The sequence below is a fragment of the Fukomys damarensis genome, unplaced genomic scaffold, assembly GCF_012274545.1.
Source record: "Fukomys damarensis isolate Sample0158 unplaced genomic scaffold, DMR_v1.0_HiC HiC_scaffold_35, whole genome shotgun sequence".
In the NCBI taxonomy this organism is placed as follows: domain Eukaryota; kingdom Metazoa; phylum Chordata; class Mammalia; order Rodentia; family Bathyergidae; genus Fukomys; species Fukomys damarensis.
The window spans coordinates 23,931,739-23,949,050 of NW_022900947.1; the positions used below are offsets into that span (position 1 = coordinate 23,931,739).

Genomic DNA, 17,312 nt, shown 5'->3' on the forward strand with positions numbered 1-17,312 from the left:
TAAATGTGCATTATATATAATGTGTATATATATATATATATATATATATATATATTCCTGCTTTCACCCATAATCAAAACATTTGATACTTAATTTCACATCCATTATAATTTTGGGAAAAATATGAGTGCTTTATTTTAGTTGATTGGTAATTAGGCTAGTTGCTTGATTCAAAATTTTTTGGGGTATGGGAATTGAAAGTTTGTGAGGCAGGTGGCAGCATCACCAAGCTAAATCCCTGGTCCTTGCTTCAGCATATTTTAAATAGATATTAGTTATACAGAATAGTGAGTTTCATTTTGATATGCATCATATAGCACACTTCAATCATTTCCACCCTCCCATTATCTGACTTGCCCTTCCCTGTACTTTATTCTCTTGCTCTTCTCTAATGGTTCTGCTTTGACTTTTATATCTTCATCAGTTTTTCTTCCTTGAATTCTACATATAAGAGAAAAATGAGATATTTCACTTTCTAAATCTAGCTTATTTCACTTAACGTTATAGCTTCTAATACCGTCTAGCTTCCTGTAAATGGCAATAATTTCATTCTTTTTTTTGACTGAATAATACTCACATGTGTCTATGTGTATACAATTATATATAACAATATAATCATTATATATACAGTTAGTCTCTTTATGTATTCATCTAGTGATGAGCACTTTCATTGCTTCTGTACTTTAGCTACTATGAATTGTGCAACAATAAATATTAGTACACAAGTATCCCTATAATACACTAACTTTTTAATTATTTAGGGGTCATAGAAAGCAGTGAGTGGAGCAAAAACTAGATCAAAAGGTATCTCTTTTTAAATTTCAGCAACCTCCCTACTGATTTATATATTCTAGATAGTAATCCTGTATTGGAAAGTAAATTGCAAAGATTTCCCCCCACTTTTTTATGCTGTCTGTTCATGCTGTTACAGTTTTTCCTTTACTGTGTAGAACATTTTTAATTTATTATAATCTTGTTTGTTGATTCTTGTTACACTTTCATGTATATTGGAATCTATTCAGATAGTTTTTGTCTATGCCTATAACTTGAAGTGACTCCCTTATATATTTTTCTAACAGTTGCAAAATGTCAGGGCTTATACTTAGGTCTTTAATCCATTTGAATTATTTTTTTGTACAGTGTAAAAGATAGATATTTAATTTCAAACATTTTATATACGGATATCCAGTTTACTTAGCAGCATTTGTTTAAGAGGCTTTTTTTTCAATATATGCTTTTGGCATATTTTTTCAGCAATCAGATGATTCTAGTTTTGTGGGTTTATTTCTGTACCCCTCATTTTATTTTATTGGCCTATATGTTTTTATTATTGTGCTACTTCCATGTTGCTTTTGATACTATGGAATATTTTGAAGATAAATAGATGTTTGCTTTTCTTTCCCACTAGGGATTGGTTTGACTATTCTTGTCTTTGTATGTGTCTATATAAATTTTATATAATTATTCTAGTTCATTAAAGAATATAATTGGTAATGGGATCAGTGTTATGATTTGGACTTAAAATGACCACCAAAGGCTTAGGTGCTCATAAGTGAGGCTCTTCGAAGGTGAATAGATCATGCAAGCATTAAATTCATCAGGTGATAAATCCACAGATGAGTTCACTGCTGAATATGCTGTTAAGCAGTGGGGCCTGGCAGGAGGTGGGTCACTGTGGGCATAATGGTGATAAGAATATTCTTGGCCTTGGTTCCTTTTTCTTTCTGCCTATTCCTTGCTCTCTCTGTTCGTGTCCAACATGAGATGCACTCGCCAATGCCCTTCCACTACTTTACTCCTTGGAGGCTGCTGACCATGGACTGAAATGTCTGAAACCGTGAGACAAAGCAATTCTTCTTCCTTTTAGTTGTGCATATCAGGTACTTTTTCCTAGTGTCAGAAACCCAGCTTAATGAGAACCAAGATGGTCATGTAAATGTACAAGATCCCAGTAACGAATGTAACTGTACTGTATATCTAAGAAGTACCAATAAACTCAATAAGTAAAAGAAACCCAGTTAACACAATAATTTTCAATCAGTAGCTCAATTTTAGTAATATTGCCATTTTTACAATATTAATTCTACCAATCCATAATTGTAGGCAGTCCTTCCATCTTCTAGTGTTTTCTTCAGTTTCTTTATTTAGTGATTTGCTATTTTCATGAGATAACTCTTTTACATCCTTCTTGGTTTATTCCTAGTTTGTTGGTTTTTTTCTTCTTCTTTTTGAAGCTACTGAAAAGCAATTGTCTTCCTGACTTTTCCACTGGATTTATCATTAGTGTAGAGCTATTTAGTTTTTTATTTTGATTGTGTGCCCAGTCACATTGGTGGATTTATCTATCCTATTTAAAAATCTTCTGGTGGATTTTTTAGTGTCTTCTAAATAAAGAATTATATTATCTGAAAATAGAGATAAACTGACTTCTTCCTTTTCTATTTGCATCTGACTTCTTGCTATTGCTTAATTTTTCTTGCTAAAATTGCAAATATTTTATTGAGCAGGAGTAGTGAGAGTTGACACTGATTTCTCATTAATAATTTTAGAGGAAATTATTTCTTTCCCTCTCCCTCTCTCTCCTTTTTTGGGGGAGGGGATTCAGTTTGATGTTGGCAATCATACATAGTCTATGTTATATTGAGGTAAGATCTTGCATATGTCACTCTTCAGGTATTTTGTTATAATAAAGGGATGTTGAATTTTGTTAAAGATTTGTCTTTCTCTGTTGAAATGCTCATGTGCTTTTGGTTTATTTTATTACTGTGGAATATTATATTTATTAATTGGGATAGATTGAGCCATCATTTCATTCTGGGACAAAAATCAACTTGCTCATGATGTGTGATCTTTTTAACTGTATGTGATCTACATTACTGTATCAGCTTTCAAGAATGTTCTTAGGGAAGCTGAGCAGTTGGGGCTAAATTAGTTTAAACAAATCATTGTAAATGTAGTTAATAATCAGATTCTTAGATACTCAGAAATATGAGATAGTCATATAAATCATAGATAACTGTTTTCATTGGTTCATAAACAACAGCTGGAAAAACTCTAATAAACTAAGCAAATACTTTCATTTATCCTTATATTAAATGAGTAAATAATAAAACATCATATAATATTACTCTATATGTATTTACATAATATAAACTGAAACACCCTTGTACTCACATTCACACATATACACAGTTACCATTTTAAAAGTGAGTTAATCTGTGAGGCTATTTAACTAATAGCATGGATGTGATTTGTCATCCAGTATTAAGTTCTTGATCATTGATTTTGTGTTAAAAAAACAACAAAACAGGAAAGAGGAAAACTGCAGCTTTCATTACAGACTTCTTCATTGGTAAGCTCCACAAATGACCTGTTCCACTAAAGTCTCATTTTGCCTCTGAAGAGTGGATTTTGAGCATTTCTCTTGGGGTTTAATTTGCTAAAACTGCGCACATATGGAAAAAAAATAGATTGTTTTAGGGGATGTGTAGGTGTAGGGTTATTGCTTATGTCATTTCTTAAGCAGTTACACTCTTAATGCTTAAAAGAAGGCTGGCATTGTTTGCACAAAAGTTGGTGACTCCCTCACCCAAATTGTAATGAAATTATTTCTCTTGAGTAAACCTTTTATGTCATCTTTTAATAAAAGCTGAAAAAATCGCTGTTTCTATTCATAAAAAATGATTTTCTATGTACCATTAATAAAAGATTTTAAAGAAATCATGTAAGATGATAAAGCATTTGAATGGTACTGTAGATGTAAAGAAATCAGTTTAAAAGAACATTTGTTTTTACATTAAATGTTCATTTGAATAAAAAAAGTAAGTTAATAATTATTCACAATAATTGCACTACTAGTCAACTAAGTTATATGATGAATTAGTTTTCATGTAACTGTCCTTACAAAATAGAATAAAACATGCATATTCATATGAAAAACATTCTAAAGAAAACAGTTTAATCAGGTTTGATAGGAACAAGAACTGAAATAAAGTTTTTTTTTATTTTTTTGATATGGGAATTACTCAGAGGGAATTTAAATTCAGCTTGAGTCCAGTGGAAGCTTTAGAGTTTAGATTACACCAGAGTTGCACCCACCTTAAGGCAAATGGTCAACTTCTCTACTCCTTCCATATCACTGGTTATGTTCTTTTGGGAGAGGAATATAATGAAAGAAATGGAAAGAAAAGTTATATTGTGTTTGTGACCAAGTAGAGCCTGACAGGTAGATTATCTTGTCTTGGAAGGCATCCTCTATTATTCCAGGGCAGCAAAACATCCACAAGAAGTATATTATGAGAATTCTTCCTGTAGACTGAAAGAGCAATACAGATTTCTGTATTTCTTTGCTGTACTGCTTAACATTCCAGTTGCTGGGGAAAATCATCTGAATATCACAACTTAAAGAAAGAAAGGTTAATTTGCCTCACAGTTAAGAATCTTCACTCCTTGGTTAGCTGCCTCCAAGGCAGAGATAGGATGACAGCATTGCTCTGAAGAGAAAAGCGTCTTGATTTATGGTATCCAGGAAACACACACACACACACACACACACACACACACACACACAGAAAGAGACTCAGAGTAAGATAAGAGTTGTGAAGGACCCACCCCAAGACTCACTCTGTCCAACTAGGGCCTACGTTCTAATAGCCCATTCAACTATGAAATCATCAATGGATTGACCCACTGACAAAATTAGTGCCCTCAAAATCCAATCATCTCTCCAATAATCTCTTAATCCATTCATGCTGAAAAACAAGAGTAAGTGACCCTTTCAGTGCTGAACTATACTGCAAGAGTGAGGCTCTAGGCAATGTCAGTAAATGTTGCTAGTACTTTCTGCTGTAAATGAGTATAGAAATTAGTTCTCCCATCATAAGTGGATTTATTCAAGAAAAAAGTCAATCAAAATTGGAGAAAGGAGTTCAGAAGAGAGGCAATGAATCTTAGGAAATTGAAAAGAAATAATTTATCAGAATGTTTTAGGTTCTTTTGTTTGTTAAAAAAGACTATGTAAAGAAAATTCGTTGGAGTAAAGAGGAGGCTAAGAGACACCATCTCTCAGCTGCCTCCTCCCCTGAAACCTTGGGAGACTCACCGAATTCCGGGGGCCGGGCCAGGAACAGGACCTGACTCCATTTACCAATCTCCTGACTTGGGCCCTACTTCATGAGAAAACCTGGACAACCAACACTTACTAGAGAGCCCCTTCCAAGGCCATCACAGCCAACAGGAAGCAGCACTTTGAGCACTTTCATACCTCCTCACAGTTCATTTTCTTCTGGATATGGCACCAATGGAAATTCATTCTATGGAAACTGTAGCCCTTACAGTTATAATAGTTTGGGCTATAATCTCCTCGGTGTAGATGATCGTCCAGCAAGTAGATTTGTTCAAGCTGAGGAAAGTAGCATAGGTGCATTTCCGGCCACTGAAAGTATTGTACATGCATTTGCCTCTGCCAGTATGATGATGGATGCTACCTTTTCAGCTGTCTATAACAGTTTCACGGCTGTATTGGATGTAGCAAATCACTTTTCCAGACCAAAAATACATTTCACGAAGGTTTTTTCAGCTTTCGCAGTAGTAAGGACTATAAGATATCTTTATAGATGGTTACAACGTACGATGGGTTTAAGAAGAGGCTCGGAGAATGAGGACCTGCGGGCAAAAAGTGAAGGAACTGTGGCTTCTCTTGGTGCTGAGGACCAAGAAGTTAACTCAGCAAAATCTTGGCCAATATTCTTGTTCTTTGCTGTTATCCTTGGTGGTTGTTATCTCATCTGGAAACTGCTGTCTACCTACAGTCCTGAAGTAACAGAAAACACCAATTGGGCAAATGGTAAGGATGACCACCTAGGTGCTAGAGCAGAATATGTTTTTGCTGCAATGTCTGAAGAAATTTCATTCCACACTGGTGATATACTAAATTTAGCTCTCAAAGAACAGCAACCCAAAGTTCATGGTTGGCTTCTGACTAGCGTTGATGGTCAAACAGTAGGACTTATACCTGCAAATTATGTTAAGATTCTTGGTCAAAGAAGAGGCAGAAAAAAAAATGGGAGCAAGTACAATTTCCAAGCAGCAACAGTCTCTTACCAACCCAACACTAATTAAAGGAGCCACGGCTGCTGACTCTGGATAAACAGGAATCTGTTTTTGTTGAAACTAATAAGGTTCTGAATGCACCTGATTCCACAGAGAAACGTGGAGATAAACAAGATCTTTGATATCTTTCATGTTTGTGTGCAGTTGAACAATATTTTAGAGCACTTTAAAATTATTTCATACAAAGAAACTAATCTACAATTTAGTAAAAACATTTGTTATTGGCTAATCCAGGGTTTTGCAGCTAGAAATTATTAAAGTCATACATTAGTATGTTGACCTAGTGACCTGGTCACATTTTGCACTGTATTTCACTGTGATGACATTAGTTTTGCCAACCTTTTAAGATTATGGAGATTGCTATCATTTTCTTGGTATTTAAATCCCTTGGTATTGGCAAAGTCATATTTAATACTGATATAGAATGCATGATTTGCTACAGAAGGGATCAATAATGCTTCTTAAAGTTGTAGACTGAGTTGAAACCCTCAGAAATTGACTGATAGCAAAATTTATGAGAATAATCAAATGGCAAAATTTTTATAATCTTAAACTGAATAATAAATTTTTTCTGCTCTTAAGAAAAAGGAAAATTCCTTATTAATTAACTACATCTGGAAAATGAGTGGCTTTTAAATGAAGCCTATATTTTACAGAGAATGCTACACTGAATCCATAAAATACATGGTTTTACTTTTATAAGTATACCCAGGTTAACCTTTTGAAACTTGTCAAGCTTACTCTTATATGATATAAGTTTTGGAACTAATCTCATAAAAATCTATAGTCCCACATTTAACGTGGTATATAAGTTATGTATCTGAAAAATGTTCCTGGATTGAGGATTTTATGATGTATATTATAAAGTAAATCTATGAATTCTAGTCACAGATATATGATTACAAAAAATAGAAAAAATTTATTTGTTTACATTTTCTTTGTAATGAGAAGCCTCTGTAGACAAGTCATTCTATCTGCCTCTTTCCTCTTCCCTTACAAAGAAGATACATTTGGATATTTTTCATTTCAAAATCCTTCAAATTCCCTATTCTGTCTTAACTTTTTTTTTTCACTATCATTGTTTAATCATATTTTCTCCTTGTTTGTGTTTTTATATTACAAACTTAAAAGTACTTATTTTGGCAAGGTAAGAGATCACAAATAACTATGATTTCTGGCCATATAGGATTAAAAAGCTTATGTTTGTTTAAATTTTTTAATTTTATCCAGGAAAAAGTATAGAAAATCTCATGCATATATGTTAACATAGTCTAATGATAGAAACCATAACATTTTCATTTTCTATTATGAATTATGATGTGTGTTTATATGTGCATTGTGGGTCTAATTTTTTTAAATTATGCTTTGAGAAAGGGTACTTAAATACATAGATTACATATACATTTATATTTAATTTGTTTAAAACTATTCAATTATTTCATTTTTCTTTTTCATTCTTACTTGAAATATTAAATTCAAAGTTATTATAGAAAAATACAAAATGGAACATTTACTTCAAGTGGAAGAGGAGAAATTGGACTAATTCATAAGAGGTAATATGATTTGTAACAACTATTTCAAAAGTTGCTGATGTTGGCTTCTTATATTTTTAGTATATTGCTCTGTTCACCTAAGGGACTATATATAACATCAAGGAGGGGGTGAGGAAGGAAATTGATTTTCCTGAGAAGAATCCTGAGCTTAGAGAAGTATATGTTAGACTACAGGAAGTAGGCAAAAGCTTCCTTGCTGAGAGGTTCTGTGAAATAGCTTTAATAGCAAGTTAGACATTTTTTAGCTGTTCTTGTAATGGACATGAGCTTGTTCCTATGAGGGAGAAGTTCACTAGGAGTTGGACTCAATATATCATTCTTTAGGTGTGGGATAAGAAAATTCTATCATTTACTATGCAATATTCGCCTTTATCCTGGAATATTCAGTAAAACATTATTAAAACCTACAACCCAATCTCAAGTCTGCTCTGAAGACATGGTGAGGTTCTGCTCCAAGCTGCTAATGATATTTACAAGAAGTGTGGAAAGAAATGGAGCCCAAAACAAGCAGTAACAGCAGCTTGAAGAGTTCCACCAAGTACAAAGAAGAGGCAATCATTAGAATAAGATCATGAAGTCACAGACACCATTGTATATGGCCAGAGTATGGCTATGAAAAGAATTACTTATGTGAAACATTTATTAAAAGGTATAAAACAAATCTATGATGGACTTAGAGTACTCTAAAGGGCTGCTGGTGAAAATATTTGAGTCTACAGACTTCTGAGAAATATCTTAAATCATGACTGTTTTATCCATTAAAGTGACTAAATAAACAGAGTGATACTTGATGTATATGAGAGACTAAATCCATATTTGTGTGTGAATTTTTAAGGAACTAAACAATCATTGGCTTGTGAAAATAAATTTTAGCCTTATGCTGGTGAGAGATAATGACCATATTAGCCTCATATAACTGGTATTGAGGAAATTGTAGTTTTCATATGATTCTTTCTTTACAGCTGAACACAAATCTAAATGAATGATATTCTTTCTTTACTCTGCAGCTGAGCACAATTCTAAATAAATGATATTAGATTCTGCCAAAGATTGATTCAGCTAAATAAATAGAGAATGCAGGTGTGTGGGAGATATTGACATACAAATAGAGTCATTTTTATTTTATTGGAAATATAATCTTTCAAGTGGTAAACTCTGTCATTACACCTTTTGCAAAGTTACATTTTTATTCTTGGATTTAAATATTATGAAGTGTATCAGAAGATTTACACTGACGTTTCAAAGTAAATTTTAGTCAGATGCTCTATCAAAAAGTGTGTCCTGCTATAGATTAACATCAAAAAACACTTCTAAAGTCAGACAGGTTCCAACATGGAAGAAAGAATGCAGAGTTCCCAAAGAGCATATTGATAGTTACAACAAACTTGACTGACCTTAGAAAATGAGTATAACAAGAGTTTTTGTGTTACACAGTTTAAAATCTAAATTGGACACTTACTCAAAATTCGATCACACAAAATAATCATATTACTAATGACTCCAGAATGCTGCATTTAATGATAGTAGGACCACTCCCAATTCAAAGTTCCTCTGTTTCCTTAGTGTTTTAGATGTATGATTGAAAAGCTGAACATAAAGGTCTGTAAGCTTGGCAAAATCCTTGAAGGGGCATAACTGTTCAATTTTATCACTGAGAATATAAATATTCTATGTGAAGGCAACTGATCCCTTGTGCAGGGAGCTGGCCATGATGTTCACTATCCCAGGAACCGCTTGACTCTGGGCTGTAGAACTGAGAAGGTATGGAGGTGTGAATGGAATGCAGTGAAATACCTTTCTTCACTTTGAAGAAAATATTTTCCATTTGGTGAGGGAAGAAGGAATCATTCTTTTTAGACCATATAGTTTGGAAAAATTTTGAACTAGACAGAATTCCAAAGAGATATTGTACAGACTGCTAACAGGAAATATGTTTGTGAGTAAATAATTTGAATATATCAGTTTTGGTTAGAGTATTTCCTATATTTATGAGTTTGAAACTCTATTCTGTCAATTATGAATATTCAGTCAAAATGACATATTGAAGATAAATAATATGTTAATGAATGGTTATATATAAATAATCTATGTATCACAAGACCAAATAGTTTCTTTGTTATTTCTTGAAGATTTTCTTGATGTTAATAAGGGTATGTATAAAGTCCAGTAACATCAATGTTCGCATACTTCAATTTACAGCATTAGGTAATTCATGTTTTTCATTTTGAAGACACTGAACAGTATTAGCAAATGTAACAATCATGTTTTCTGTCTGCAGGAGACTGCAATATTGATTGTGACCCAAAGCAGGCTGTAAAGATAGCCCCACAGCTGGCTTGTTTATAGAAGTGAGATGGGCCAAAGCCTGCATGCTGAGGTCAGAGTACCTCACATCCAAATTCCATTCCTACAACTAAAACCTTACTAGAAGGATAATATTCTAAGTATAACCACATATTTTGTTTATTCTGTTTCTAATTCAAGACTGCTTTGTCTTGCCTTTTATGAGCCTTGCTTACATGAACTTCCATTGAAACTGCACAGCTGTGCATCATCACATGCAGTCCTGCCCTGGCACGTCGCTCTCCCTTACCCAATTATTACCAGTAAAAGCAAGTGGCTTGAACTGACCAGCACCTTTGTTGATTGCACCTGTATTGGTCATCTGATGTCCTGCTTTCTGTCTCTCTTAGTTCTGTCTTTTAGTTATTTTTTCCTCAGACCTGCATCATACACTGAGCTGAAGACTGTAGCCCACTGCAGAGGTTTCTAGTTATGTTTCAGGGGTCTCCAGTATTATCTTTAAGACCATGAAATTCGTTTAATATATATTATCAAATGTTTACTATGAATCAAGAACTTTTAGGGGAATTTGAATATTTATTTCAACTTTTGCTAACTACAGGAATAAACTATGTAAAAATGCAAGTTTTTCTTGTATTAAGTTAAAAAGCCTTTTGTCTATGAAATGTTTAGAAATAAATCTCAGTGTTGGCATGACTGCAATAAATAAGTCTTCATACCACACTGGCTAGAGTATAAATTGGAGTGAGATTTGGAAACATGTAGCAAAATCATTATAAACAATTACTATCCTTTGGCACAGTAGTGAGAAATTTATCCTAAGTAATAATCAGAAATGTGTACAATCTGTAAAAAGCTACTTTGAGTCATCATTTATAATATTATTTTAGAAGTAGGTAGTTCAAAGATTTAGTGATAAGCTTGAGGAATATTTCTTTTAAGAACATTCAGGTGATGAAAAATTAAATGATTTACAATCTAGAGATTGTCAGAAAAATGTACATATTAATGTAAAAAAATTGCAATACAGCATGAGTTCTTTCTGAATACTGTTAAATAATATATTATTAAAAGTGTACTTTGAGCATTTTGTGCAAATCAAATGCTCCTAATAAGTTTTCTCCACTTCAAAAATCAGATTTAAGGGCTGGGGATTTAGCTCAGTGGTTCTGGAGCCTACCTCGCAAGCACAAGAACCTGAGATTGATCCTCAGTACAAAACAAAACAAAACAAACAAAAAAAACACAAATATACACTCACAAAAATCAGACAATATTTTGAATCACATAGAAGACCTTGTTTCTGAAATAAACAAACCAAGAATGCACCTTTGAAAAAGAGATTCAACTGAACATTTTGATCACTCTAGGACTGATGTTCATTTAAAACAAAGGTTGACAAACTTTTGTGGCAAAAGACCAGCTGTTACATTATTTGGAATTTTTGGTCCATATGGGCTATGTCATAACCATTAAAACCACTAAATTGTTTCAAACTGTCTCCTTTAATATCTCCAATACAATCTGTTGATAAAACAAAATTGACTCTACTATTTTCCAAGGTGAAGCAGAGCACTACTTCCAAAGAGCTTTCACAGTATCTTCATGAGGACCAGCAAGGCCTGCAGTTAATGAGGGTTGGAATTTGGTTCATGATAGATGTTTCACTGTGTATCTTTTGTTATCACTGAGAACAGTTGATGCTGTCCCCTCCAGGATTGGGGGAAAACAGGCCAAGTATATGTGGTTAGTAAATCAAAAGGTCTTAGAGGGCAAACTATTCATTGAAAAATCTATGGTTCTTTGAGATTCTAAAATGAACAACAAACCATTTTCATGGGTAAAAAGGTCCTGGAGAGGCAATAAAATGCAATAAAGCATACAATTATAACTGACGTTAAAGTAGACAAAAAGACGTCATTTGCATTCTCATATTAAATCTGGCTTAGGTTGGAAATATACCTTTAGGGCTCAGAATTCTGTTGATACAATGTAAAGGATGCCAAAGACAATATAATATCAAATTAGAAGGGCTGTATGATAATACAATGTTACACACAGAAACTGAAGTCACATTTCGTATATTATATAAATAACAAAATGTAGAAATGTTGAAAAAGATTCTTCTCTTTCTGGCTGTCCAAGCCATGACTTGATGGAGGGTCAAAGTAAGCATAACATAAGAGCTTGGAAAAAAATATCCTCCAAATATGGTATGTTTGGGCAAGCTGAGCAATTTTATCTAAGAGAAATCAAAAGGTCTTAAATCAGAATGGAGTGACCCCACTGTCCATCAGACTTTTTCTTGTCTCTCTTCTCATTGTTCAGTGAAATATCTTCTTTTGTTTCTTTTTCTGTTTAAAGTCTAGACCATAAAACAAGCAGTTAACTTTTCCTTTTATGGATTGCCATTAACTAATCTCATATCTCATACCTTGACAAACTTTGGTCACATATAAGGTTTTTTTTTTTTTTTTACTTTAGTCCCACTTGGGATAATCAAATTGCATTCTTAAAGAATAGGTTTCTGGTTACATACACCATAGGGAGCTATTATATAAACTGGGATATATTGTGAGACTATGTAAAGATAGGAGAACAAGTGTAGGTCTCTTCTTTCAGCTCCCAATTCCATATTGATAAATACTTGCACACAATCCTGTGCACCACAAAATAGTCCAACACATATGTCCAAGCTCTATAAATACCACCCTATCTCCAATCCTGCTGAATAGCCAGATTCTTTTTGGCCAAGCCTCTAGCCTAGGATGGGAGGCTCTACTTTGTTTGGATGGAACCAGGAAGTTTCTCGTGAAAGAACCAACACGCATATTTCTATCCAGTGGAAAGGGAATTCTTAAGTCCAGACTTTTAATGTTTTGTTTTCTTTTTGTGGTACTGGGGATCAAACTTGGGCCCTTGCACTTGCAAGGCAGGCTGTGGAACCACTGAGCCAAATTCCCCACTCCAGACTTGGAGAATGTGTGTGGAAATGGGTCAGGTATAGGACTGAAGATTTAGCTCAGTGGCACTCAATTGCCTTGCAAGTGTAAGTTTCTGAGTTTGATATGTGGTACCAAAATCAATCAATCAATCAATCAATCAATCAATCAATCCTGGGCGTTTCAGTTATTTTGATCAAATGTTCTTTTTGCATCACAGGCCAAAATTGCTCTCTAGGGACCCATAACAAGGTCCAGTGGACTAGGACATAATTGGTTGACACAGTCTACTATTATGCTTCTGTTTGCTGTCAAGCAAATTTCTGTAGTATGCCTTCAAATTAGAGCACAGCCTTTGAGAATTCCTTTTTCTGTATGGAATAATCCCTACTCTTTGTCAGCTTTCCTGTCACATGAGAAAATGTCCAACATCCACAATTTAGGAAAGGTTTAATTTGGTACACAGTTTCAGCAGGTTCAGTCTATAGTTGTTTGGATCCAAAGCAGAATCTTTTGGTGGAGAAAAGTCACAGACTACAGTTCTCCTTTTACATGGTCATCATGAAGCAGAGCAAGGTAATAGCTCCAGAAAGGATGGGTCCAGCGACCAGAGACCTTACTGAAGGTCATGCCTTCACGGGGGGATATTCTGCCAGGCCCAGCTGTGTGCCTTGTTAATTTCTTTGTGGCTCTCAGGCCAATCAAATTACAAACCATCTTAAGTGTCACTTCTACTCTAAGTGGAAGTGAAGTATTTCTCACTTTTACAATGACAGAACTAAAACTAAAGCTGAAGTCACAGCATTCATAAAGTCGGTAAGTGGTCCTGGTATTTGAGTCTTCTCATTTTTTGATATTTTAAAGCATACTTTTCTGCATCTAGAGGATTTCCCCATATCATTTTTAATTTTGTTATGACTATGTAGATTAGGGTATGTTCAGAATATTTAGGTACATTTAGAAAGAAAATTCAATTTTCTTTTTCCAAAATAGGGCACTCATCAAAGGGCTAAAAGTGGAAGGCTCAAATTCCTATTCAAAGCATTTATTTTACCCTTGCAATAAACTAAATTCAACTACTTTTTTGTTGCATGCTTAGTTTGTATTTTTTTTCATCTGATGTTCAGTTCCAGAAATATTTTTTAGAAGCAAAGTAATAACTGCTCTAATTCAAAATTTTCATCTTTGTCTGGCAGGAGATTATTTGTAATATTGATTATGTTTCCAAATAATTAAATACAATAACTTATTTTCAAAGCTTCCATGTCTAGTTTCAGTTTAATAATATTCATCTTCAGTGTCTTCATCTTACCCATGTTTTCCTTCTGGAGGAAATTAAATCTTAGTATATTTTTCCAAGGATAAAATTGGCTTTATTATCAATTCTAGTTATATGGATTAATGTTTTATTTTATTTTTCTCATAAAGATTGAAATTCTAAGTTTGTCTAGTTGAAGCAGCAAAGGTAATTATAGCTAGGAAATATTGCTCAGGAAAAAATAGCTTAATAATAAGTCAAAGTTAATGTATTTTTATGTCTCTATTTCACAGCAAGAAACTCTTTTCCTTTTAAGGTTTGTACTGCCTATATGAAAATATTTGAAATGCATTGTTATAAAGAATTCATTTGTGTGCATATTGCAAAATACAGATGTGCTTTATAAAGCAACTGGAAGTACATAGCTGTATATAACCTAAAGAAAACTGTCTGAAGGTGCCTTATACTCTTAAAAGGTATGCATATTTTAACAACTAAATAGAAGTCAGGCCAGTGTGCATATAGAATTTTTACCTTGAGATGCAGTTTTAAATTATGAGTATACACCTTAGAATAAGGTTAAGTGAACCATGAAGTTTTAGGGAAAAATTTAAATTATAGCAAGTGATTGCAGTATGATTTATTCTGACATCTTACTAAAAGTCTTAATAGTAGCAACAGAGCAGAAACATAGTTTAGAAAGACTTGCATGCTTTTATTTATTGAGTTCATTTACCCTTACAAATTAAATAAGATACTTTTTTTTAATTTCAGAAATATTTATAAATAACTGTAGTTCACCATTTAATCATCCAGTGTTTTTCTCAATTTTTGGTGCATCTAATCCTATTGCAATACTTAGGTAATATTTGTGCATTGAATAATTATAGAGTTAGAAACCCTTTGTTTATAATATACTCAACAATATGATGTTGATCTATCCTTGACTCACATCTTTTCCTAGTTTTCTGCAAGACAATTATTCTTTAGACTACCCTAACAAAAATCTGTCCACTTCTGGCTAAAGAATCATTGCTTCCATCCTCTCGTTGCCTGGACACCCCTCTCTCCATCTGTCCAGTTTCCAATCTCCTTTCTTAGCCGCCACTTTTCCTTGAGTCATGTTTTAACCACATCATTTCATATATTAAACTAAATTATGTTCTGAGGGATTGGCATGATTCTTTTTCGACGATTTTTGATGTGGAAGGGAGGACATTGGCCAGATCAAATTTGGTGCCAACCTGGGCTGTGTCAGTGATAGCAGAAGGAATGATTTCTCTTTCACACCCCCTTTGAGCTCTTCAAAGCAACAGTGAGTCACCTACTTCCCTAGATTAAGAACGATGAAAAAGAAACAAGTAGAGAACGCAAAGAATTCAGAGATATATTTAAAAGGTAATGCTCCATAGTTGTGCTGCATTGGGACAATTTTATCTGTTCAGGAAAGTATATAGAAAGATTTGAACAACCAGAACAATGTATTAAGAATATGTGCTCATGAAATATAATATTTGGTACTGTGATGGGGAAAAAATAACTGCCAACATGCTAGATGTTGGATGTGCTGAATTTGTGTCTCCCTACAATTGAAGAATGGATTTCACTGACAAAGCAAGTTAATAATATGAACGTTGTATTGAGAAAAGGGTCCAAAAATTGGTTACTGTAGAGGCTCTTCAGCCTCTACATATTTTGCACAGCAAAATAACAGCGTGGTTACCACATGGGTCAAATTATGATCGACCCATAGGATTATAAGTGTAGTCACTTAGCTAATATTGATCCATTAGGGAAGCACGACACCTAACAGAAGTATATGGGGAGCATCACTAACCTCATCTTTCTTTCTTTTTTTTTACTTTATCTTATCCATTGCTTCTGACATAAAAAGAACAAAGGCATTCCTGGAAAGGTATGTGAGATGTGAGTAGGGGTGCAGGTTTTCTGGTTACCCACCCTGTGCATCCACCAGACTTGGTGGTGCTAATTACAGTAGGGTCTCAAGCTGCAGACTCTACTTAGTCAAACACCAGACATTTCCACATTAAATTGTATTAGCTTTTTTCCTTGCTTTCTTCCTTCCTTCCTTTCCTTTTTTCGCCTTCCTTTTCTCCCTCCCTCCTTCCATTTTCTTGCTTTTTTTCTTTCTCTATTATTTCAAGATATTTCTACATAAACATGGAATGCATTGATATATTACAATTTTAACTCCTGAACATTAAAATTATCTTTAAAGGGGAACTTTAGTGGTAACAAGACTGCTTTGTTGATATTATTTAGCGAATGATTTACTTGACTGAAATTCATATAACATAAAGTTGAGCTCTATAAATTTTTCTAAATGTTTACATTTGTATAACTCAATTCATTTAAGGTAAACAAGTTCATCACCTCATAAAGATCACGAGGAGACTTCCAAGATTCTTTTGTTTGCCCTCCACAGTAGAGGATACTACTGTTCTTATTTCTTTAACCTGGATTTTTTTTTCTAATTTATAACTTCAAATGAATAAATTCATAGAGTATGTCCTCTTTCTTTGTAGCTAATATTTTATTCAATCTAATATTCTTAATGTCTGTCCATTTTGTGTATGTAAATACATTGATCCTTCATTTAATTGTTGAATAGTCTATTTTGTATATATACAGCCATTTATTTATCCATTTTCATTTAAATAAAATTTGTTTTGTCTCTGGTTTGGGGTATTATTTATAGACCAGGCATGCTCAGCCATGTACAGAAATTTTTTTTGGAGAGCTATGTTTTCATTTCTTTTAGATAAATTCTAGATATCAACTGCCATTTTACAAGGCCAGTATATATAATTCTAAAAAATTTATTCAATTATTTTTCAAAGATGTTGGGATGTATGGTCATTCTGATTACTCATAATAGACACTAACATATGTGCTCAATATTTTAAATTTTAGCCATTCTAGGGCATGTGATATTTTGTTGTGGTTTTAATTTGTTTTCTCTAAGGATCTGAACACTTTTTCAAGTACTTTTGTCCTTTATCCCCTTTAAATTGGGTTGCTTTTCCTTATTGACATTGATTTGGGAGTACGGTCTAAAGTATGCGTGGCTGGAAATATCTCAGTGAAGTTTGTCTGTACAATTGATAGGATTAGATAATTGTC

At 33.6% G+C, this 17,312-nt stretch overlaps 1 pseudogene; it reads left to right on the top strand.

Moving 5' to 3' along the window:
* LOC104851323 overlaps positions 1-6,233 on the top strand; it is an 8,527-nt pseudogene extending 2,294 nt beyond the window's left edge.
* The last annotated feature ends 11,079 nt before the right edge of the window (positions 6,234-17,312 follow it).